Source organism: Melospiza melodia, chromosome 22 (assembly GCF_035770615.1).
Source record: "Melospiza melodia melodia isolate bMelMel2 chromosome 22, bMelMel2.pri, whole genome shotgun sequence".
Taxonomy (NCBI): domain Eukaryota; kingdom Metazoa; phylum Chordata; class Aves; order Passeriformes; family Passerellidae; genus Melospiza; species Melospiza melodia.
The window spans coordinates 6,358,684-6,382,472 of NC_086215.1; the positions used below are offsets into that span (position 1 = coordinate 6,358,684).

General features: G+C 44.3%; 1 long non-coding RNA gene across 1 annotated transcript in view; it reads left to right on the plus strand.

Annotated features, from left to right (window-relative positions):
* Positions 1-9,212, plus strand: part of LOC134428223 (uncharacterized) — a 38,755-nt gene extending 29,543 nt beyond the window's left edge. The window contains exons 2-3 of the long non-coding RNA XR_010030344.1: positions 5,681-5,730; positions 9,126-9,212. This is a non-coding gene — a long non-coding RNA (uncharacterized LOC134428223). The remainder of the gene's footprint in view (positions 1-5,680; positions 5,731-9,125) is intronic.
* The last annotated feature ends 14,577 nt before the right edge of the window (positions 9,213-23,789 follow it).

Here is a 23,789-nt window from a genome sequence, read left to right on the forward strand (position 1 = left end):
GTGTGCTTTGGAGTCAGATGATTAATGCAAAGAACAGTCAGTGTTTAGAGAAGATACCTACGAGAAACATCAAGAGGTATGAAGCTCTGGTGACATGGAATCCTTGCACTGTATAAGACAATAGAACTCTTGCTATATAAGACAACAGGGAAATCCCTCTGAGACCACTTTGGATGGGGTTGTCTACTCAGCACTGCCAAGTGACCAGATGGCACTGGAGAATCAGGCCACCAAGTATTAGTCCAAAAGCCCATCTCCTCCTCCCCTTCAATTCCTTATTTGGCTGCTGGCACAGGGAAGGCTCTGTGTGCCCAGAGTTGGAGGTTTGTCAGCATCCTCCCTGCTCAGCCATCCACCCCCATCCACCCCAAACTAGCTGCTCACACTGCAGATGTGATGTGTCTCCAGCCACAGAGTCCCCATTACTGAGGGATTTGTATTCAAGCAGGGTTATACGTTTATTTTCCCCCCTTTTCTTCAGCACACCTCGTATTTAATTTGGCAGAAAGCTCTGTTGAAGCTGCTTTACCTTTCCTCCATTATTATTCAATTGTATTTCCCCTGATGAAAAGCCTGGCAGTCTGCTGCTCAGTGACAGATGTGCTAGCTTTGGTTGAATCACCACCACCAGGCTTATTATGGGTTTTACTAATGTTTGCTGTTTTACACTGTAACAGGTAGGGTGATTCACTCACTCAAGGCAAACACACAGACACACATATGCACACACAATTTAGAGACGCCCACGCACACACAGAGAGGTGAATCAGCCCAAAATGTTCCTTCCTTTTTGCATCCCTTTGACAAAATGTTCCTGAATCCCCTGCCTGTGTGCTGGTTCCTCACTGAGCAGCCACCCACCAGGAGTTATCACTGCCCAGAGGGGCTGGGCTGCAGGGGCTCTGAATTTTAGTTACCAGCACAAAAAATTATCCTGACTAATCACAGGCAGCTGTGACTGGTGGCTAGGTCACCTGTGTGGAAGATTAATGGAATGCTTCCTCAGTTAATACAGGCTGCAGGAATTCATATTATTCAACCCAGAAGTCCTGAGGCTGGTTTTAGCAAAGGGCTTATCCAGCAGTCCCAGTGCCTGGCGTGGGCAGCAGGGATTTGTGGCTGCTGAGGTTAATTGTGTGGGGTTAGAGGGGTGTGAGCCTGAGCCTGCTCGAACAGAGCAGATCCCTGTCCCTTGCAGTGTAAACCCCAAAGTCTCAGCAAATGTCAGTGTGTCAGCAGCCCAGAAATGCCCCCTGCCCCTGTGCCCAGGTGAGACCCCACCTGCAGAGCTGCCCCAGCCCTGGCCCAGCACAGGGAGGAGCTGCAGCTGCTGCAGAGATCCAGAGGAGGCTCCAGGGGGATCAGGGGATGGAGCAGCTCTGCTGGGAGGAGAGGCTGGGACAGCTGAGATTGTGCACCTGGAGAGGAGAAGCTTTGGGGTGACAAAATTGCAGCTTTCCAGTACCAAAGGGAGCCAAGAGGAAAAATGGAGAGACTGGTTACAAGGGCCTGGAGTGCCAGGACCCAGGGAATGGCTCCCACTGCCAGAGGGCAGGGATGGATGGGATATTGGGAATTGGGAATTGTTCCCTGTGAGGGTGGGCAGGCCCTGGCACAGGGTGCCCAGAGCAGCTGTGGCTGCCCCTGGATCCCTGGCAGTGCCCAAGGCCAGGCTGGACACTGGGGCTGGAGCAGCCTGGGACAGTGGGAGGTGTCACTGCCATGGCAGGGGTGGGATGGGATGGGATTTAAGGTTCTTCCAACCCATCCCATTCTGTGATATGCCAAGGCCTCTGGGGAAAGTGATGCTGTCTCAAGATAGAGCCCCAGCATCACTCCAAGCTTTCCAATCCAGGCATGTGATGTTACAACCCAGCTCAGTGCTCCAGAGAACTGCCTTTTCTATAGTGAGTTTCTCTGCCTTTTCTATGGTGATTTTCTCTGCCTTTTTTATAGTGATTTTCTCAACTTGCAATGCCAGGAAGCCTGAAGTGTTTGCAGATTTAATTCTACACGTCCATACACTGAAATCTCCAGAGTTCTCCTGAATTATGTAAATCTCCAGAGGCTGCAAAACTGGGCCAGGAATCTCCCAAGAATAGTTTTTTCTTGAGGCCCTGCACCCTCCAAACTGCTTTGTGTCTCAGCTTTCAGGGTGGAATTAGCCATGCACTGTGCAGCAATAGGAAAAAAAAAATGTTTAAACTAGGAAAACTTTGGATTCATATTTAGTGAGATATTAGGGTACAGTATGAGGCAGTTTATATACAAACTGCCTGGTCTCTTTAATTAAAACTCACAGGGATTAGTTGTAAAATAATGAATGTCCCACTCTGCAGTACTGAAACTTTCTCTAATGAATTCTTTGCCTTGTGAGCCTCTGTTCCCACCTGACATCCTGTATTCATTCACAGGGTGTTCCTCTTAATGAAAACAAGGTCACTCTTTCAGCATTTGATGGCCAAGAAAGGAAAAGGTGATGGAGCTGCAGCCTTACAGAGAGTGTTATGTTTTTTCCCTCCTGCCATAATTGCAAAAAGCTCCCATTGATGTCGACAGGACTTAGGCTTGAATAGGAAGAGGAGAATAGTTGCCAGATTGGACACCAGGACAAATTGGGGTTTAGTCCAGATATTCAGCTCCTCACATCGATTTTCCACTTTTGTCTGTCAGTGCCTTATGGGACAATAATCCCAGTTTGTATGAAGGAAGCATTTGTTCTTCCCTGCTTACAGGCTGGTGTCTAATGCTTATTAGGTGGTAATATTGATGTCACATTCACAGACTAAATTTGAGTCCTGCGCCTGGCAGGGCTGCTCTCTGTACAGAAACTCGATGGCAGAAGTTGTGGGTCCTGGCAAGTAGGACAGCAAAAGGAGAGGAAGGAAAGTTTTATAAACTCCTCTCACAGGCAGGGAGCTGGGCAAGGAAGGCAAAGTACTTTTTTCATGCTTTTCATGTGGCAGTCACAGAGCCTAAATCCCTGTCCCCCTGTGCCTGAGGGTACAGCCAGGAGAAAGAGGGGTATAATTAACCCAGCAGTTCCCTGCCACCTCCTTCCTCAGGGTCACTTCTTGGTGCAGAGCCATGCTTTGAAGCAGCGCTGCGCAAACTCTTCACAAACTGTGGGGTTTCCTGATCTCCTGCCTGCCTCTGGCCCCTGTGAAGCATCCTGAGCATCCCCCAGGCTGCTGCTCTGCTGGCTGTGTGTTCCCTTTCCCAGCTCCCCAAAATGTAAAAGGCCATTCTCACCTTCCCACCACAAGGCACCACCCCCAGAGTGGCTCTCCAGTCAAACAGGAAAGGATGGAACCTGAAAGGAGCCCACAGGAAAGGTGGAGAGGCATGATCTACACGGGGATGGAGTGCCAGGACAAGGGGGATTTGTCACAGACATTATTTTATGAAAAATCCTTTTGTCAGGATCTTTTCTCCTGGGAAGCTTCAGCTTCTCCATGTTTTGCTGCTTTGGAATGTGATTTGGAGAATTGTTTACCCAGCATGTGAAATTGTTTTTACTTGATGACCAGTGACAGTCAGCTGTGTCGAGGCTGTGAGCAGTCACAAGGTTTTGTTATCATTCTTTTCCTATTCCTTTCAAGCCTTCTGATGAAATCCTTTCTTCTATTCTTTTAGTATAGTTTAAGTATATATTATTAGTATATATATAATTTATATTTATTCATTTATATTTTATTATTTATATATATTAATTATTTATATTTATATTATATTTATTAATTATTATATACCTTATTATTTAGTATATATGATTAGTATATAATTTTCTTTTAATATAATATATATAATAAAATAATAAATCAGCCTCCTGAAACATGGAGTCAAGATTCTCATCTCTTCCCTCGTCCTGGGACCCCTGCAAACACCACCACAAGGAATGGCTTCAAACTGAAAGAGAGTGGATATTAGGAAAAATATCTTTATAAATATATATTTAGAGTGGATATTAGGAAAAATATCTTCCCTGTGAGGGTGGGGAGGCTTTCACAGAGAAGATGTGGATGCCTGGGAGTGCCCAAAGCTGGGCTGGACAGGGCCTGGGATGGTTGGAGGTGTCCCTGGCCATGGCAAGGGGTGGGATGAGATGGGCTTTAGGGCTGTTCCAACCCAACCAGTGCATAGTGAGAGCCCTATGGATCTTTGTTCCAGATCCCATCTAGTAAACTGTGTGGCAGAGAGCTCCCACTCTGCCACCCCACCTTGTGTGTGCCCCACTGAGCACTAAGGAGTTCAAGCAGAAGGAGTTTCCTGTTTGTCAGAGTCAAGGAAAGTTGGTTTTTTTCCTACTTCCTTGGAAACCTGTGCTTGGAACAGATTATTTTTTAGCATAAATCCACAGAGCTCCCTGTATGACCATGTTCACAGGGGTCTTATGTTGAGGGAAGAGACGGAGATCTGACTCCATGTTTCAGAAAGCTGATTTATTATTTTATTATATATATTACACTAAAACTATGCTAAAAGACTAGAAGAAAGGATTTCATCAGAAGGCTGGCTATGGATAGAAAAGAATGATCACAAAGGTTTGTGGCTCGGCTCTCTGTCTGAGCCAGCTGACTGTGATTGGCCATTAATTCCAAACAACCACATGAGACCAATCACAGATGCACCTGTTGCATTCCACAGCAGCAGATAATCAATGTTTACATTTTGTTCCTGAGGTCTCCCAGCTTCTCAGGAGGAAAAATCCTAAGGAAAGGATTTTTCATAAAAGTTGTCTGCGACAGCTCCCTGATCTGTTTCTAAGAAAAATAAACATCCCAGCACACATGGCAGCTGCAGGAAGAGCTGGCCTGCACTGCTTTCCCCAGAAACACCCTGGAAAATAACTTTGAGCAGCACATGGTATTGAAGATTGGAGGGGGAAGAGGGAAATCACAGTCTGCTCACTGATAGCTGGCAAAAAAAACGGGGAAAAATTAATAAAAAAATATCATTACAAATTATTTCTTGACCTCAATGGGATGAATACAAACACTGGCACCTCTGGGAAGCCCCAACATGTAACCCCTGCCCACTGTAACAAATCTGGGAGCTAATCTGTCCAGGAGGTGAATGTCACTGCCAGGGGGACACATCAGACTGCAGCTCTCAGTGACATCCACCTTCTGGGGACACTAAGCCAATTTACCTAATTCCAAAGAAATTTCAGTAATAAAAGTAAAGGTGGCGAGCGGAGCAGAGGCTGGGGAAGGATTAAAGGCATTTGCATTAATAAATAGAGATGTTATCATGGAGAATTAATGTTCTTTGATCTGGATCTTGGCAGCATTAGGAGATGCCAGGTACAGTGCCTCATTATCTCTCAGGGGTTATGGGGTCAGCCTGGGACAAGGGGAAGTGATTTATGCAGTGTCTCTGTCAGAGGGATGAGAATATGTATGAAATAATCAGCCTTGCAGAGACCATTAGTGAAAACCTCCCTGGATCCCAAGGTCTCACATTGCACTGGATTCCCTCTGTGCGTCCTTCAAGCACTTTCCTCCTCAGCTGTGTCCCCTCTTTCTCTCTCTCTTACCATTTTTATGTCTCAAATTAGGAATGTTCCTTCCCCTTCCAGACTCTGATGGGCAGATGTCATTTTCAATGGGTGGTTAATCCAGAAGAAAAAGCAGGATTCCTTAATTTGAAAATTCTCCTCCTTCTTCTCACCCCTTAGGAGAGACTGGTTTGGGAGGTGACATTTGAATGAAAAGGACAAGTGAAGAGGTGAGCGTTGAATGGTTCAGGTGCTAATGAAACCATCAAGGACAAACGAATGGGTGTGTGGGAATTGAGAATCCTGCAGGTGGGCATGGCAGGGAGAGTCCAACCTGCCACACCTTGGCTTTTACTAACAGGGTAATCTAAACTCCTCACTGAAAAGAGCTTTTGGGCAGGATGAGCAAAAATCTACAGACTTCAGTTCCTATCTTGCAGGGAAAAAAAAATAATAAAGTATGACTTTTAAAAGCTTGTTTCTCAAAGGAAATGAAACTTACTTGAAAGCATTGTTTGGCCATGTTCTTCTCCTGATTATTGTTTGAAAGAGTCCCATTTAAAACAAAAAAAGACAGGAAGATGGAATCCTAAGAGCTATTGATTTCTTTATTCATTTTTTACAAAGAAACAAGTGAGAAGAAGAGAGATCTCTCTAAATAAATAAATTTACTGACGGAGAAGCAGAGACTGAGCTCAGACCCAGAGAAGCCATAGGAAGGAGAGAAAAAATTCTCTTTTCAAGGGAGTTCTTGTGTGCCACATGTTTCCCTGGAGTGCTCAGAGCTAAGGGTACTCATTAAACACTGCAATAATCTGCATTTTTGGGCTCCAGAGACCCCAGTGAGCCCAGGCCACCCCAACCCTACCTCCTCTGCCCTACAGCAAGAACCACAATGGATTTCAAGCACCACCATCAGGAATTAAGCAGTTCATTCTCATTTATATTCCAAGGGAACTGGGCTCTGGACTGCTCCAGCTGCTTTGGAGCCTTCTCATCTTCCCTGCTCTCTCCTCTACAACATGAAATTTATCAATAACTTTTCCTATGCAGGATCAGGGTAACAGGTAAAGTCAAAATTAAATTGGTGTGTGAGAGAAATGGACCAAAGAATCTGGATCAAATCAGATGAAATCCTCTCTTTGCACCTTATCATATTTTGTTCTATTTTTCCTTTCCACCTTTTCCCTACCTTTCAGGAGAAATGCAATGCTTTTGACCAAAACCACCTGAACTTTTCATTTTTAAAAATACCTTTCTCTGTGCTCCCATCCCATTCACTGGCATTTGCCTGTCAAAATGTGTCATTGAAAAGTTGCTGTCCTGCCTCATAAAAGTTACCATTTCTGTTAGCAACTATATTTGGGGCTGTCTTGAGCCTTATTTATGGACTCCTTGATTTTCCAAATGGAATGCTGTCAAATTGAATGGTATTTTTAAAGCCAGGGAAGAAAAGAAATCATAAAGGAAAATAAGAATGGAGGCTATTATAAAGTTAAAAAGGCGGAAGCCAAGCATGGGGCTGCATAGGAGGCAGGGAAAAAATGCAGCAGAAGATTTTGTTATAATATAATGAATGTCCAATGCCATTTTTTGTGTGGGTGAGTGTGTGGAGCTTGGGACTACCTAGGTTTGTGCACCACTCTGGTTCAGAGATAGAAACACAGTGCCAGAGTGAGGGAAATGAAACTTTTTGTACCTGTTTTCAGCACAGCTTTGTGCAGGAATGCACAAAGATCAATACAAATGTGTGTAACGAGCAGCCTCTCTCACAGGAGGAGAACAACTGTGTTACCCCAAAAAGGATAAATTGGGTGACTTTTAATCCTCCTGAGGCTGAAGGGGAGGGAGTTTCCCCAGTGGTTCATGCTCCTGTGTGTGCTGGGTGATGGAGCACAGCCTCCCATGTGGGGAAACACCACCCTGGCCATTGCTGCTTCTCTGCAGAGCCCCGAGGAGGCAAATGGACCTACAAAGAGCTGCAGGGCTGCTTTCAGACATCCTTTCAACACCTGGCATCTTCAGGAGTTAAGAACTTCTCACAACACCCAGGATTTTCTGTCTGCCATGTTTATGCATGATGAGCTTGTGCCAAGGACCCGATTATGATTTTCTTATCTGTCTCCCCTCTTTCTTCTCCACTTCTTCCCCCACCCATTATCAGGGACACCTGGAAACAATAAAGAGCTGTTTGTTTGGTTCCTCCTGCTCCCCCTTATTTTCTGGTGTATTTGATGTTGTGAAAGCAGGGCTGTTAGAGATCCATTAAGCAGTGTTTGTAGCAGAAGGGAAGAGTTCTCTCTGGTTTGAGGAAGATAAGGCACATAAATCGAACTCCCCCTACATCTAAACATTTTTGTAAATAGCTGAGAAGGACTACAAACATGGAGCAGCTTTTCCTGTGTGCTGCACGTCCCATCTTGTCACCACTGGAAGCCAGGAGAGCTGAAGAATTGGGATCAGAAGCTTCAGACAAGACTGATGAACCATTTTCCAGGCTGGAATCAGGCATTTACAATGAGATAATTAATTTGTTTGCCAAGGTTTTGTTTATTCAAGGAGCATCCAGCATGTTCACCCGGGCAGTGAGGTCGTTCTTCTGTAATGATCCATTTGGGAATTGCCTCCTCTGGGGTCAGGAAAGGCCTGTGAGTGCCAACCACCTCAGTCATGGAGTGCAAAAACCTCAGAGATCTGTCTGTGTTCAGTGAGATTCTGCACTGCAGGGCCAGAGTCTCCTGCTTTAAACAATCCTCTACTTTGTGTTTTTATTTGTCCTGCAGCAAGTAGGAAACCAGTCAGATCCTATGCATCTCTGTGGGATGTCCATGCCATTTTCCCCTTCCATATATTCAAGATTTTTCTCCCAAGAGGCACTCCAGAACGTTTGTTAATGATGCAGTTCACAGCTCATAGGTGAAGGAACACAGAGTCTTTTGTTTTAGAGCTGTTTCATCCTGGATCCCTTGGTTTAAATGATACTCTTTCCTTTCAGCAAGCTTAATATGGATTGGAAAGTCTCCCAGACATAAAATCTGTAAATTAAAACTCCCCCTAGAATGATAAGGAAGGAGAGTATTTATTCTCTCTCCTTACCTAGCATCTCAAAAACCTGGGTCAAGAAGATTAACCCGGGTTTTTGAGACACTGGGACAAGAGTGAGAACATTCTTCATTCTGGAGGAATGAAGAAATGTGGGCAATAGCCCTTGACAGACAAAACCTTCAGGATCTGAGCTCAGAGCTGAGGGCCCAAGTGGATAAATGAGTCCCCTGATAAAGGATGAAGAGTCCTTGGATTTAATCTGTCCTGGAAGGGTTTTGTGGGCAGTTAACAGGTCAAAGGCTCTCACTGACAACTCCAGAAATCTTTCTTTTGGGCCTTCTGGTGGCATTGTTTAAGGAAAACATTGCTGTTGGGTGGACAATCAGGTTTAACCCTGATTAATTAGGGATGACACACCTAACCATTGTGGTGAAAAGCTGGAGGGGAAGGGGCCAGAGCAGAATGAAGCCACACTAAAAGAGTCCTGTGGTTTTTCTGCAGCTCCCACTCCATGGCATTGAGGATGATGGTTTTGCACTTCCTTCTACAAATCATTTTGTGTTTTTCTCTCCAAATACAGGCCCCAGTGGATTTTTGTGGCCCTCCCTGAGTGAAAAGCAGAGGCCACAACATCTGAGACTCCACGTTGCAAACTCCTCTGTTTTATTAATAGGTGGGAAAAGATTTTGGAAGGGAGGAGGGAGTTTGAATGATTCTAAAGAAATATTTCAGCAAAAGAAGAAAGAGCTTGAAAGGCCAAACCAGTTCATTAATCCATTGCCAGAGACAGTTTAATACCCATTAGGAGGCAGACACAGGGTGTGTTTCCCTCCATGGGGACACAGATTTGGCTCTGGAGTTAGAGACACTAACTTAGCATTTCAGGGACTGGCACAGAACTGAGGAGTCCATTCCCCTTTGGAGTGTAATTTCTTAATATATTAAAAACAAAAGACACATAATGTTAAAGATGACTTTAAAAATGTTGCTAATAACTCCCTGGGGTCAAGAGATCTTGAAGCACTCAGTTATTTCTGACTTTGAGCCAGAACTAGCAGGGTTTTCCACTTTAATATCTCTGGTGTTTGTGGCTGCAATGTGCTGCCTCTATTTTAACAAGAGATTTTGACAATTTTGCCCTCTGAGTCTTACAGAAATCTACTGTCCCCAGGGAGTGTGGCCTTGCAGGCAGTTTATACTTAATTTGTTTTTCTCTTTAAACAGAAACACTTTCTCAGAGACATTTGCTAGGCAACCACAGCGTAACTGTTCTTTTCTCCAGAACATTTCATCTAGGCCTGCTAGAAAAGCTTTAAAATCCTGTGAAGAGCCACATTATGCTTCTGTTCTGTAATTTACATGGTGTAGGTATGTGAAAAATCAAAATTAAATGTTACATAACAATTTGCAAAGGGAACCAAGGGAAGTTCCAAACATCATGTTCCTGGGATGTTTTCCCTAGTTTTGAGATCATTGAATTGATCTTGTGCTTTTATTTTTCGAGAGTTACATGAATCATGATTTTTTTTAGGTTTCTACCAAAATTGGGGATGCAATCTGTGTATTTCTTTTCCACTGCCCTCCAGCTTCTGATATCAGCCCCAAATTCTCACCCTATTTGCTTCCAAATCCATATCAGATGGAGATGATCCATTTTCATTTCACAAGAATTTTGCCTGCTGTTTTAGCATCCATCTCACCAAACATCTCCTTCACTTGTCCAGCACTGCTGAGCTCAAGCCTGGGTGGAACAGCACAATTTTAAACCAGATCTGTCATTTCGATGCAGCTTGTTCCATTTAATGGTCACAAATTATATTCTTTGAAAGTAAAGATTGGTCACATCCACCAAAAAAAAATATTTCCCAACAGATTATGGGTTGGAGAGAAAAATTGTGATAAAAAACTATAGGGGATTTATGTCACCGACATCTTTTCATAAAAATCCTTTCTTTGGGATTTTTCCCCGTTCTGAGAAGCTGTGGCCTCAGCAACAAAATGTAAACAATGGTTATCTGCTGCTGTGGAATGCAACAGGTGCATCTGTGATTGGTCTCGGGTGGATGTATGGATTTACTGACCACTCACGGCACAGCTGGGTCTCACTCTCTGCTGGGACACAGACCTTTGTTTTCATTCCTTTTGTGTTCTTAGCTTAGCTAGCCGTCTCAGAACTTTCCTTCCATTTCGTTTTAGTATAGTTGTAATGTAGTACATATATCATAAAATAACGAATCAAGCCTTCTGAACATGAAGTCAACATTCTCATCTCTCTCTTCATCCTGCAACCCTTGCAAGCCCTGTGACGGATTTATGCTTCTTGGTTAATTTATATGTTAAGGAAAGACGATTTTTAGACAACTCTGCAGATTTTTTTTTCCTTTTGACACCTGGTTGTGGACTTCCTGTATCCTGAAAACATGGATGCATGTTATTAGTGGGTGCTAAAGATGTGGAAATTATAAAAGTTATACCAGACTCCAGGATCAAAGACTTGGTTTCTGATGTTGTTCAGGGGCTGGTCCAGCTGTGAAGATTCCTATGGGAATCCTTGGTCAGCAAGAGCAGGGAGGATCATTTTTTTTCTCTAACTTCTGCCTCCAATAGGGACTGAGCAGAGCAAATTCAGATCATCATCCTCCCTGCTTCACGTCTGCATTTTCCAGACTGCCCTTGCTAAAGGTCAGGGTTACACCATGCACCAAGGTCCTGTCAATGCCAGCAGATGCTCTTCCAACATGAAGGTTATTAATGGGCATAATCCATCAAGCAGGAGACTTGAGGAAATGAGGCTGCAGAAATGCACCTTTATGACTTGTGGAAGCTCAGCTGGCTGTTGACAGGGCTGAGGAGACTTAATAAGAGGGGTAGGAAGGAAAAAAAAAGAGCCCTTTATGAGGAATTAATTTCCTGTCTCCATTATGAAGCGCTGGGATGTTCATTTAGCATGCAGAAGGTGGGTGTTAAGATTAGAGCTGGGAAGGAAATGGATATCCAAACGTGCTAAATCTTCCTCAGTGCCACAGCAAGAAGCTCTGAGAACATGCTGATGATCCTTCTTCATTTGATGCAACCCAACAATATCTTCCTGGAAGCAGGAGGCCACTGCTTCCCATTAAATCTGTTCTTCCTGTGCTTCAAGCCCTCAAAAGAGATGTAAAATATGTCAAGACCCAGAAGAAGAGACATGCAAATGTTACTGATGAGAAAACTTTCAAGAAGTCTTTACAAATTTGTCCTCAGAATTTTGGGATTCAGAATTTGTGAGATTTCTCTTTATAACTTCTCTCGATGTGATAACATATTATATTATATTATATTATATTATATTATATTATATTATATTATATTATATTATATTATATTATATTATATTATATTATATTATATTATATTATATTATATTATATTATATTATATTATATTATATTATATTAATATATTATATTACATCACATTACATTACATTACATCATATCATATCATATCATATCATATCATATCATATCATATCATATCATATTATAATATGATGCATTTAATCCTAAGTAAGAAAATTGACGGTCTGCAACCCTCGGAGACTTAAATAGAGCTCTACTGATCTGGTCAGCAGACCCAAACTCACCTGATCTAGCAGCCTTGGTTCCTTTAAGAAATCTTACTCCAAATCTGATTTCAAATATAAAAAGTGCCCTTGTTTTCCTCAGGCAAAAAAGAAAACAAGTTTAGGTCATGTCATGGAATGCCATAGGATGTTTAGCACTTTCATTTCTTTCTGAGTGCTGGAAGAAAGACTTATCCAGGTGATATGTGAAACCAGAAAAAGACAGCAGAGTTGCCCATGAAGTTGATTTTTATGAAGATTTCCAGCACCTAGCTTTTCCCAGCACTTCAGTCACACTCTCTTTTCTGAATACAGCAGTACTCAGGGCTCAATTTTCTGTGAAGAAATACCACCTTCAGTGGGTGTGGAGAGAGCATTTTCAGGGACTTTGAGAGCACTCTCAGTTCTCAGTGTGTGGTGTCGTGAGGTCCCCAGGATGAGGTGAAAGATGAGAATTTGACTCCATGTTCTCAGAAGACTGATTTATTATTTTATTATATTATATTATATTACATTAAAAGAAATTATATACTAAAACTATACTAAAGAAAGAGAAAGGATACATCAGAAGGCTAAACAAGAGTACGATAATGAAAGACAAGATAATGAAAGATGACAAGACAAGTCAGTCGTGACTGACTCCTCAGAGTCTGACACAACTGGCTGTGATTGGCCATTAATTAAAAACAATTCACATGTTTGGATGAACAACCTCCAGACCACATTTTAGAGCAGCAAAACATGGAGAAGTTGAGGCTTCTCATCTTGCCTGGAGAAGAAATCCTGGTGAAGGGATTTTTCAGAAATTATTGTGGTGATACTCAGTGGGCTGGATGTTTGCTCTTTGTGAAACGCTCCCCCCCTCCTTAGTCTGTCATAGTTTCTGCTTTGACTTTTACATGAAGAATTGGATATCCAACAACTCTAGTATCATCACGCTCCTCCTTGGTCTGTCTTGTCTGTCGATGGTATTCACCCACTGGGAGATTTGAGATATTTAGGGTGAAAGCTCTCTAGAGAAGGCCACGTTTATTCCAAACTGCCCTTCTCCAGTTCCTGGCAGAGTCCCAGCTCTGAGCCACCATCCTGCTGGAGATGATAACCAAGGACATCCCCCCTTGCAGCTGCTGTAACATCTTGTCACCATCAAAGCCCTGTCCTTCACATCTCATGCAGTACACCTGCTCTGCCTTGTTCCCCTCCTGCACTCACAGACACTGTTTGGTGTGATAATGCAACTTAAGGTCGTATTTTGCCTTCAGCCATCAGCATGTGCAAACGCTGTATGACTAATGAGGCAGTCCCTGATGACTCCCTGTGCTGTTTGCCTACAAGATGCTTTGTTGTGTTTGCAGTCCCTCCTGACTGCTGCTGAAGAGCTGTCTTTTCCCTGGGCTTCTGACTTGAGCTGGAAATCCAATGGCAGTGCAAGGTTTCTGCCCATAAGGGATTTCCTTCCCCTCTTCTTCCAGAAATGTGCTGAAAGGAAAATCTGCTTTTTGAGTTGTCTGTCTTGCTTTCAATTTGTTTTCAGTCTCTTTTCTCAGGGGACTCTTCTGCTGGCTTGGGGAGGTTTTGTTCTCTCTAGGATGTCAGATGGTGGCTTGGCCAATGCACATGCTGGGGATGAGTGGGACAGATGTGGAGATATTGGGGCAGCAGCAGGGTTGGTGCATAGCCACAATGATGGGAGATGAAATAAGGTTCTCCTCCCTTCTTCCCTGTTTCATGGGCAGAAATGACTCAGCTCGACGCCACAGAAAGCCCTTGGACAAGAGAGATTTAAAAGTGATGGATTATAGGATGCAACTCACCAGTGACTCAGCTTGTCAGCGTTCATCACTGGAACTCTGACCCTCCCTCTTCTCCTCTGGGATTTTCTAGCCCTGGATCATTGATAGGGATTAAAGGGGCAAATGGACAATATTTTCAGACACTGAACACTTTTGGAGAGTGCACTCCCAGCGTGTACTTGAGCATGGACACTTTTAGAAAGGACCTGCTTTTCATGAAGCACTGAGTGTCATCTTGTCTGAAAAGTCAGGTCTCATTAAGGATGCCCATACTGGACATTGTTGAAATACAAAAGAGAGGGGGGAAAAAACGGTGGTGAGGTCCTGGCTCAGAGTGCCCAGAGGAGTTCTGGCTACCTCAACCCTAGAATGTCCAAGGCCAGGTTGGACAGGGCAACCTGGGATAGTGGAAGGTGTCCCTGACCATGGCAGAGGGTGGCATGGCATGAGCTTTAAGGTCCCTTCCAACACAAGTCAGTTTATTATTCTCTGATTCTACAAAAAAAAACTAACTCCTGATTCCATTTGGAAAAACACTCTAAGGAGCTGCAAGGGACTTTTCAGGATTCTTAGAGAAGTCTCTGCTGGGTCAGACTGGTGTGTCTGGTACACATTGACCCAAATAGGCAAGCAAAATTTCCCTTTCTCCTTTCAAATGTAGTTTGCAAAACTTTCTCATTCCACCCTACATTTCCACAATTTATTTCTCTCCCTGACATCTAAATCCACACTCCTGCTTTGCTCTGAACTAGAGAAAAAAAGCACATATACAATTTTGTTTTGATCGGATGCCTGACCCTCTCTCCTCATCTCTTTTTTTTTTTTACCCATTGAAGGGGATCCATCAAGATAATTTCCTGTTATTAGGCCTGAAGTGTTTTGAATTTGGAATGGCTTCTCACTTAGAAAGAATTGATGCCTATAAGGTGTAATGTGCTCGCAGTTGCGTGCAGTGCCTGACAGCCCAAACTCCATTGCAGGGAGCTAATCCCAGTGGCTGAACTCCATTAAAGCCTAGATGGTATCTGTTAATACAGCCCTGCAGTTTGGGTCATTGTGCTGATGTAAGGAGCACAGCTGCCTGGAGACAGATTATGATGTGAAAGGACATCTTTATTCTATTTTAAACTGAAAAAAAATGGATGGGAGACACACTAGTCATGATTGATTAAAGATACGAAAAGGACTTTATGAGCTTTTCTGAGTGCTCTGTGTTTCTCATTCTGTTTGTCATTCCTCTGTGTTTGGTAAATAATAAATACATAAACCCAAACCTTGAGGATAATAGCAAAGAGAGAGACTCCTCGTGTTCAGTGGGTTTTGTTATAATGGGCTGAGAACTGTGAGTCTCAGGAATCAATTCCCAGCTCTGGCACTGATCTGTTATGTAGTCCTGGGACACCTTTTCCCCTTATATCTTCTCCAACTCTTATTTCAACCAATCTCTTTGAAATTATAAATACAACATGGCAGTGTCTTTGTTCTCCTGGGTGTGTGTGCAGACCCAACCACGCTGGCAATCCAGTTCCTGCTGGCTTCTCTGGGTGTCATCCAAGCAATGCCTCATTCCCTGTCCACTGAGTTTCAGAGCCATGTGCCATTTTGCCAAATAAATATTGATCCCTCATTTCCCAGCACTGGCTATTCCAGGGGCACTCTCTGAAGCCTTCAACCTCCTTATCTTCCTTCTCACTGCATTATCTGTAATATCCAGGGTTGGAGAATGGAATAGAACTTTTGTTCTTCATCTCTCTGGATGTGGAGTGGTTCCTGTGTGTTGTGCTCACCCTTATCTAGGAGAGACATAAACTGGCTTTGCTCTGCCTCTGGATCCATCTCACCACTCCTGCCACAGCTGCTCATGTCTGAGGTTGTACTCTGACAGCTCCATGTACTCCTTGGCAAGCTTGGAAAGGAAAGAGTTTTATGAAAAAAAAAAAAAATCACATTAAGCATAGCGTGTGTTTCATGCTCCTTTAGCATCTTATCCTGCTCCAGAGCATTGTAATTCCCCTGGCTGCTTTTGAATTTCGTGTCACACTTTGAAATGTGGTTTGGTACATTCTCTACATGCTCTGTCAGTAGAGTTCTGCCAATAACCTCAGCACATGAGCACTGGGAAAGCAGCTCCTGGCTCTGCTTCCCTGTGTGCTGGAGTGTGGGGTGTCACAAATGGGGATATTTGTGACATGGGAAGTAACTCTTCCTCCTGCTGGAGCCACACAGGAGCCTCTTTGAGCAAGGCAGGGTTTTATTAATTGGGTCAGCCATCTGAAATTGTGTCCTGAGCAAGAAGCATCCACAGGACAAGGATACAAAGGGATGCCTGAGCATGTTGGTTTGAATTAACTTCTAAAGCAAACAAGTCAAAACTTCTTGTAATGGTCTTAAACATTCTTGCATGAATTATATAGACTTGTCTTAAACTTGAATAAGGTTTGGCAAATCCACTTTGAACCTTCATTCAAAGAAATGTTCAGGAGTGTTTTCCATGGAGACACAGAAGCCCTGGCTGTCCTTACACTAAGCCAAATCAACAACTGCATTTTGCTGGGAAACAAGAGAACGAAGGACTGTGGAAAGGAACCTTTGAAAACCCTGAATTATTGGTGGGGTTGGAGTCCAATGAGAGACAATATCAAGACACAGAGACAACAAGAATCTTTGGGAAAAGATGAGAAGCAAGGGGAAAAACTCTGCTTATTATTAGTGAAAATTGAGAGTAACACAGATCTTGTATGAGAGTAATAATGTCTATTGACTTCAGCTCCTCTTGAATCAAGGGTGGTATTTCTGCTTGTTGTCTCACAGCAGCCTCATTTATCCTGTTTTTCCTTGCTCCTCTTGAAATTTATTCATCATTTATAGATGTGCCCAGTGTACCAACATGTTGCCTTTAAATTGATCATATGGGTTTAAAGGAGCTAAAATCTACTTTTCCCTGAAACTTCAGTTTATGTTTGATTTGAGGGCAATGCAAAGGTGAGATTTCAGACCAGACTTTCTGATGATGTGCATTGATTCTTTAAGCCAAAAAACAGCAATCAGAAATTTCAGTTTTGCCAAGAAAGGCAGCAGACACTCTTCCAAAGAGGGAGCGAATGGATTTTTAAACTGTGAGGTTTTAGTTTAGCCACAGCCATTCTTCAGGGCAACATCACAGCTGCAGATGCAGTTTAGATACTTTGAGGTGTTTGCAAAGATTAATTAGCTGCCTAAATGGGAACTGAGTTCTGATGAAAATCTGGCCCTTGTGGGCACTGAGCCTCGGGCTCGGTGTGCTTTTGAAAAATCTCACCCCAGAGGACTCAGTGGATGCACTTTCCTGACCTGAGCTCATGCATAGAGAAGAACCTCAGAGTTATTTCAGTGCTTCCAGGAGTTCAGATTCATTCTTTAAAGTGAACAACCAAACACTTCCCAAGTTTGCTGGGAAGTGGTGAAAATCCCCGGAGGGCTCCCTTTTTGGAGAGAGTTCATCCGAGGTAACACCTCTGGGTAGGCAGCAGACTGTGTGGGTGGAGATGTGGATTTCAATAACTGCAGAGCAGGATCTGAGCTGCACCCAGCACATCCCTTTTAGTGCCACCCTCCTTCCCCTGCCCACCTCATCCCTCCACAGCCACCCAACCCTCTCCTCTCCTCTCTTCATGCAGTGGTGGGATCCAGGTCCCCTCCCTGCCCATCTCCCACCTTGCTGCTGTTCCCTTCCCTTTGCTGGAGCTGCTTTGCTGCTGCTGCTGACTGAGTGTGTTTTGCAAACTTGCAATTTCACGCTGCATTTGTTGCCACGGCAACATAAGGGGGAGTTCAAAGTAGGGAAAGAGAGTCAAAAAAACTCTCCAAAAAACTCTTGGATCAGCCCCTTATTCTGTGCCTTGCCCATATAAATTTGGCCATGCAAAGAGTCAAAAAAACTCCCCAAAAAACTCTTGGATCAGCCCCTTATTCTGTGCCTTGCCCATAAAAATTTGGCCATGCAGCTACATCAGTAGTGGGGTCTGCCAGGAACCTTTTTACCCCTGGGGACCTCAGAGAGTGGAAATCCAAATCTCTTTTCCTTATTTTGTGCCTTGCCCATATAAATTTGGCCATGCAAAGAGTCAAAAAACTCCCCAAAAAACTCTTGGATCAGCCCCTTATTCTGTGCCTTGCCCATATAAATTTGGCCATGCAGCTACATCAGCAGTGGGGTCTGCCAGGAATTTTTTTTTGGCCCTGGGGATCTCAGAGGGTGGAAATCCAAATCTCTTTTCCTTATTTTGTGCCTTGCCCATATATATTTGGCCATGCAGCTACATCAGCAGTGGGGTCTGCCAGGAATTTTTTTTTGGCCCTGGGGATCTCAGAGGGTGGGAATCCAAATTTCTTGTGCTCCTCTTCCTCTCTTAGATCTTCCTTCTCCCATCTCTCTTTTCCTGGGTAGCCAAGAGTCTGGAGCCTCCAGCAGCATCCCTGGACATTCCTGCTCTCAGTGGCAGCTTTTCCAGTGATCCCTGCTGTCTTTGCAGGGAATGGTCAGGAATTTGGGAAACTGGCACAAGGCTCCAAGAGCACGATGGCAACGCTCAGTGGCAGCACAATTTCACCTTTATCTTCCATCCCAGCAGCAGATCTGTCAGCACAGATGATGGAGTGCTAGTTTCAGCTGCCTCCCATCCCTCCACCCCCTCCTCTTCCTCTTCCTACAGCCCTTAAATGAAAACTTCATGGCTAAGAGCTGCTGACACTTCTTCATGGAGAAGATACATGGGGTGGCTGGTGGCTAATGAGTGTCAGTACTCCAAAGGATAATCTCTGCTTCTCTCTGATACCATTTAACATCGTATTTCCCTAATTTGAGGCTGATTTAGTCGCTGGGGTATTTGGATGCCTCTTCTATGGTGCCGATAGTTAATTAAACAGATGTTGCAGAGGGAATCATTAATTTTAGTGCTGCAGATGGGAGCAGAATGACTTTGTGAAGTTAATGTTTCAGCAAAACAATAGGCTTCTGTCATCAGTTGCTATAAACCGAGTAAATTAAGAGAACAAGTAGAGTAAAGGAGATAGCTTTGAAGGAATATCAATTATTCATTTTAGAGTTGTACTTTCCCCCCCATAAATCATCACAGGAAGAGAGGAGGGACAAAATCTGCAAAAAAAGCTGGGAAATGGGGAAGAGAGGAATCCCCAAGTCAGCAGCCTGAGAGTTTAACCCTGCTCCCATGGGAGCTCTGCAGGAGCACAGAGAGCCAAGGCTGGGGCTGCAGCACTGGGACAGCACCTGGTCCTGACCCCTCCTTCTGAAGAAAGTCATGGCAGCGAGGACAGGTGTCCATCCCTGTGTCTAAAAAGCAGGTGAGCACAAACACCTTCCCTTTTTTTTGAAGGCTGTGACACTTTTTGCACTCCAGGCTGGCTGTCCCATACCTGTGGATGAGGTTTGCTGGAACAGCTGGCTGGATTTTTGGGGTGTGGTGAGAGTTTCTAATGGCAAGCTGACATTGTTTTATACCTTTCAATAACCTCAGGGCCAGTGTAAAAATCCCCTAAAACTCGTAAAAAACTTGTAGGGCTGCACCTGTGTATCAAGTGTGGCTGCTCTGACCCAGAAGTGGAAAAATTTTAAAACCTCAAGGTTTTTACAAGTTTCATACTGGAATTAAATGTCAGTAATTTCTGCTGAACACAGGTTCCTATTTTTGTACTAAAAGGAACAGAGGTAAAATCCAGCAACCTTTGCTCCATAAAAGGGCAGTGGCAGAAGAGGATCAGGGAAACAAATGAAGTCCATCCATCGTGCTGGAGTGAAAGCACTACTGACTGCTTGAGTGCCTCATAATATGAAAATTATGTTTCTTTTTTCAGACAAATGAGTCATTTGACCACTCAAACTTCTCCATGAACACAACTCTGGACATTTATATTATCTTTCTCTTTCTCATATGTGCAAGTTTCCTTCCTTATTACCAGCTATTCCTTTCTCCAAAAACAATAATCACTGGTTACTCTCATTTATTTGGTAAGGCCAAAAAATTTCAGTGCCCAGAAGGTAATTATGAACTTGGCAGTTCTGATTAATAAATCTTTCAGGAAGCACACTGCATTTTGTCCATAAACAGCACCTTCCAATCACTCTTTCAATGAATAATTTTTTTCCTGATGTCTAACCTAAACTTCTCCTGGTGCAGCTTGAGACTGGGTCCTCTCATTCTGTCAGTTGTTGCCTGGAAGAAGAGCCTGACTCCCAGCTGACTACAAGCACCTTCCAGGGAGCTGTAGAGAGTGATGAGGGATGGTCAAGTTTCCCCAGGCACAAGTTGGGGTGGTTCAGCAGCATTTCCCCCTGGTCTTGTCCTTGTGGGTGCTGTCACAGTGCCACTCCTGTGACTCCTGAGTCCCACAGTGACTCCTGTGCCACAGGGCTCCCCAAGGATCACCGTGGTGTAGGAGTGTCAGGGGGTAGGATGGTGGGGATGGACAGAGATGAGAAATCTCTGGAGCCAGGGCTGGAACTTGGGGTTTATTGCAAAGGGCCTGGGTGCAGGGCCCTGCTGGGAGCTGCCAGCCACAGCTCAGAGCAGGCCCCAAAGAGGGAGGGAGAGGTAAGGAGAGAGAAGGCAAGAGCGTGTTAAAGAGGATGAGAGACTAAAAGAGAGGATCAGAGCACAAGGTTCCTGTTACAATACAATAAATCTTCTTCTGGTCCTGGAACTTGGGGTTTGTTGCAAAGGGCCTGGGTGCAGGGCCCTGCTGGGAGCTGCCAGCCACAGCTCAGAGCAGGACTGAGAGAAGAGAGGGGGAGAGAGGGTGAGAGGGACAAGAGCGTAAGAGATCAAGGTTCCCATTACAATACAATAAATCTTCTTCTGTGTTGAATATTCTGATTCTCACTAACCAATCTAGTACAAGATAAAAATCCTACAGCATTTACATACAGCCTATAAGAATCACTACATTACCATACTCTGTTACATTTTAAACCCTAAAAACTCCTCTTTGGGCCCCTCCTGCCAAGCTGTAGGGTCTGCTCTGACCCTTGGGCCTGTCTGCAAGCAGAGGGTGTTGTTCCATCCAAAGGGGATCACCTTCAGCTGGCCACACCATTGTTTTCCAGTTGTTCAGTAACTGAGGGATCTCAAAGCTTGCTTTCATTTCAATCTTACTTATAGTTTCTATATTCTCAAAATCTTTTGCCAGACAATCATATTTACAAGGCTTTCCTGTTTCATCTTCCCCAACACCCTGGCTTCTCCCCTTGGGCACCCCCAAGGCAGGGGGGTTTCAGCAGCATTTCTCCCTGCTCTTGTCCTTGTGGGTGGTGTCACAGTGCCACTTCATGGCAAGCTTCCCTGGAGCCACCAAGAGCTTTTGGCACACAGAACTCTCCAAGGAGCATCCCAGCCTCTCCCCTTCAGGGTGCCTCAACATCCTGCAACAATTATTTTTTCCACACCTGCCAGTGGTGTCTGCCCCTGTGAGAGGTAATTGATTCCCTTCCCCTTCCCAGCCCTAATTAAAAGCACACCATATTAAAGCTGAATGCACTGGAAACAATTATCTCCCTCTTTTGTCTCCTCGTTGGAGCCGGCAGCGCGAGCCAGCCAGGTGTCACGTTCCACAAATCTCCATCAAGTGATTTCTCTGGGAGGAAATGAAGTTTGAAGAACTCCTCTGCTGCTCCTGACGCTTTGGCTCTGACCTTCTCCTGCTCCCAGCTTATCTCCATGGAGATGCTCATTTTGCAGATTGGCTCCATCTTCTGCCAGCAGCCGCTCGTGGAGGCAGGAGGCAGGGCCTGGGCAGGGGAGCCAGGTTGTTCCAAGGATTCAATCCCATCCTTTTCCACTCTCTAACACTTTCAAATGGGCTCTGGAGTTGATCATTCTGCAGGAAAGCTGTGGCCTGGCCACTCTGACCTCATCCAAACCCTAAATTGGAGGATTTTAGCTGGAATTAGAGGCTCCCACTCTACCACAGCAGTGACCAGCCTCAAGGACAGGTCTCCACTTTGTTTTGGGAAAGCCTGACTGTATCCAGGCTCTTGCCAGAGCTGGGAGAAAAAGGGGATTGTCTGTTCCATCCTATACCAGGGGGATAACTCGTGTCTGCAGGAGAAATGTGCTGTAACCTATTGTTATATATAGAAGAATACACATATATATATGTGTGTGTATATATATACATGTGTAGAAGTCTCTAGAAAATGGGAACAAAAATTCTTCTTTTCTTCTTCTACATTGTAACCTATTGTTATATATAGAAGAATACATATATATATATGTGTGTATATATATACATGTGTAGAAGTCTCTAGAAAATGGGAACAAAAATCCTGCTCCAAATCTCATACAGATTTTATGTGACCTGATAGCCACAAAAAATCTCCTGTGAGGGCTGAGGGGGACCCACACCCTCCACATGGAAAGGGAGCATTAGCAGGACTGAGCTCGGCGCTCTCAGGAAAAGCACTTGTTAGGAAATTTCAACAAACCATTTTTCATTGGAAAATGCTGATTCTTTGAAACAGGCTTTTTGGTGAGAATAAAAGGGCAATTTTTCCTCATTTTAGCAACTCTAAATATTGCGGCGGCTTTAAGTGAGAAGAGAAACTGAGAAAAAACCTGCTTGAAAGTTGGTTTTTTATCCCCTTGTTTCAGGTTGTAACTTTATTATGATGAAAACCAAAAGAAAATCAAAACAAATGTTGTTAAAGAAAAAGGAAACTTTTAAGACTGCTGTAAAAATGAAATCCATTGATCTGACTAGAGGTATTTTCCCCCAGTGTTTGTTCCTACCATTTTTATTTTAACTTCAGGTACTTGAGAGAGGAAAGGGATGGAGAGATCCCAGGAGAAGGGGAGAAGGCTCAGATGAGCCTGTGGGCCAGGCTTTGTGTCTGCAGCATTGTGGTGAATGACAAATTACAGCTTCTCAGGGCTTTGGGTACCACAGGCAGGATTCATTTAGGGGCCAAACCCCTTCAGGAAGGGAATGGGGTCAGCAGGGCTCAGGGCTTGTTCCCCAGCTCAGCTGTGGGGTGTGATGAAGTGTGGGAGGAGGGATGTCATGGTTTGATGTTGGCCCAATGCCAGTGCCCCCATGAAAATACATGCTTCTTGGTGCCCGCTGTGAGATGTGACCAGGAATAAGCAAAGCAGGCCCCCACTTAGGAATAGAAGGAGAACTTTATTAACTAAACTACAACTCTAAGTAACAAGAAACACGCAGGGAAAATGAAAACTTTCCAAAAACATTTCCTCCGCCCCCCCACCAAATTTCCAAACACATCCGTCTCCTAAATCACTAACTCTTGGTCCATCACCACCCTTCAGACAATCAATTCTCAGTTCATCAAGAGGAGAGGAGTCCTTTTTGTGCCAAGGGCTTCCCCAGGAAACACAGTTGAGACCTTGTGTGTTCCCATGTCACTCGTGGCACTGCCAGGAGAACATCTGCCATTGTGACCTCTTTCTTCCGTGCCCAGTGCTCTCACCACACTGCACATGGACCACGACAAGGGAGAAGGTGGTGCCTGAGACTTTGCCTGAGTTTCCCCTGAATTTCAATGCTAATTCAAGTGCCAGAGCACTTGCCAGCCAGATGGCACCTGCTGATGCTCTGCCACCTTCACCCGGGCTCCAAGGGGTGCAGTGAAGCTCTTTGCAGCCAAGTGTCTCTTCCTTCTGTCCTCAGGGATTTCACAGCCCTGCAGTTCTGCTCTGGAGCGAGCTGAGAGCTCCAGGGCTCTTGCATCTCCTTTTTTTCTCTTGGCAAGGGCAAACCTGAGCATCGACACAAGGCCCCCTCCTTCCTGCAGAAACCTCTCTCTTTTTTCTCATCACCACTTCTGCTTCCTCCTGCC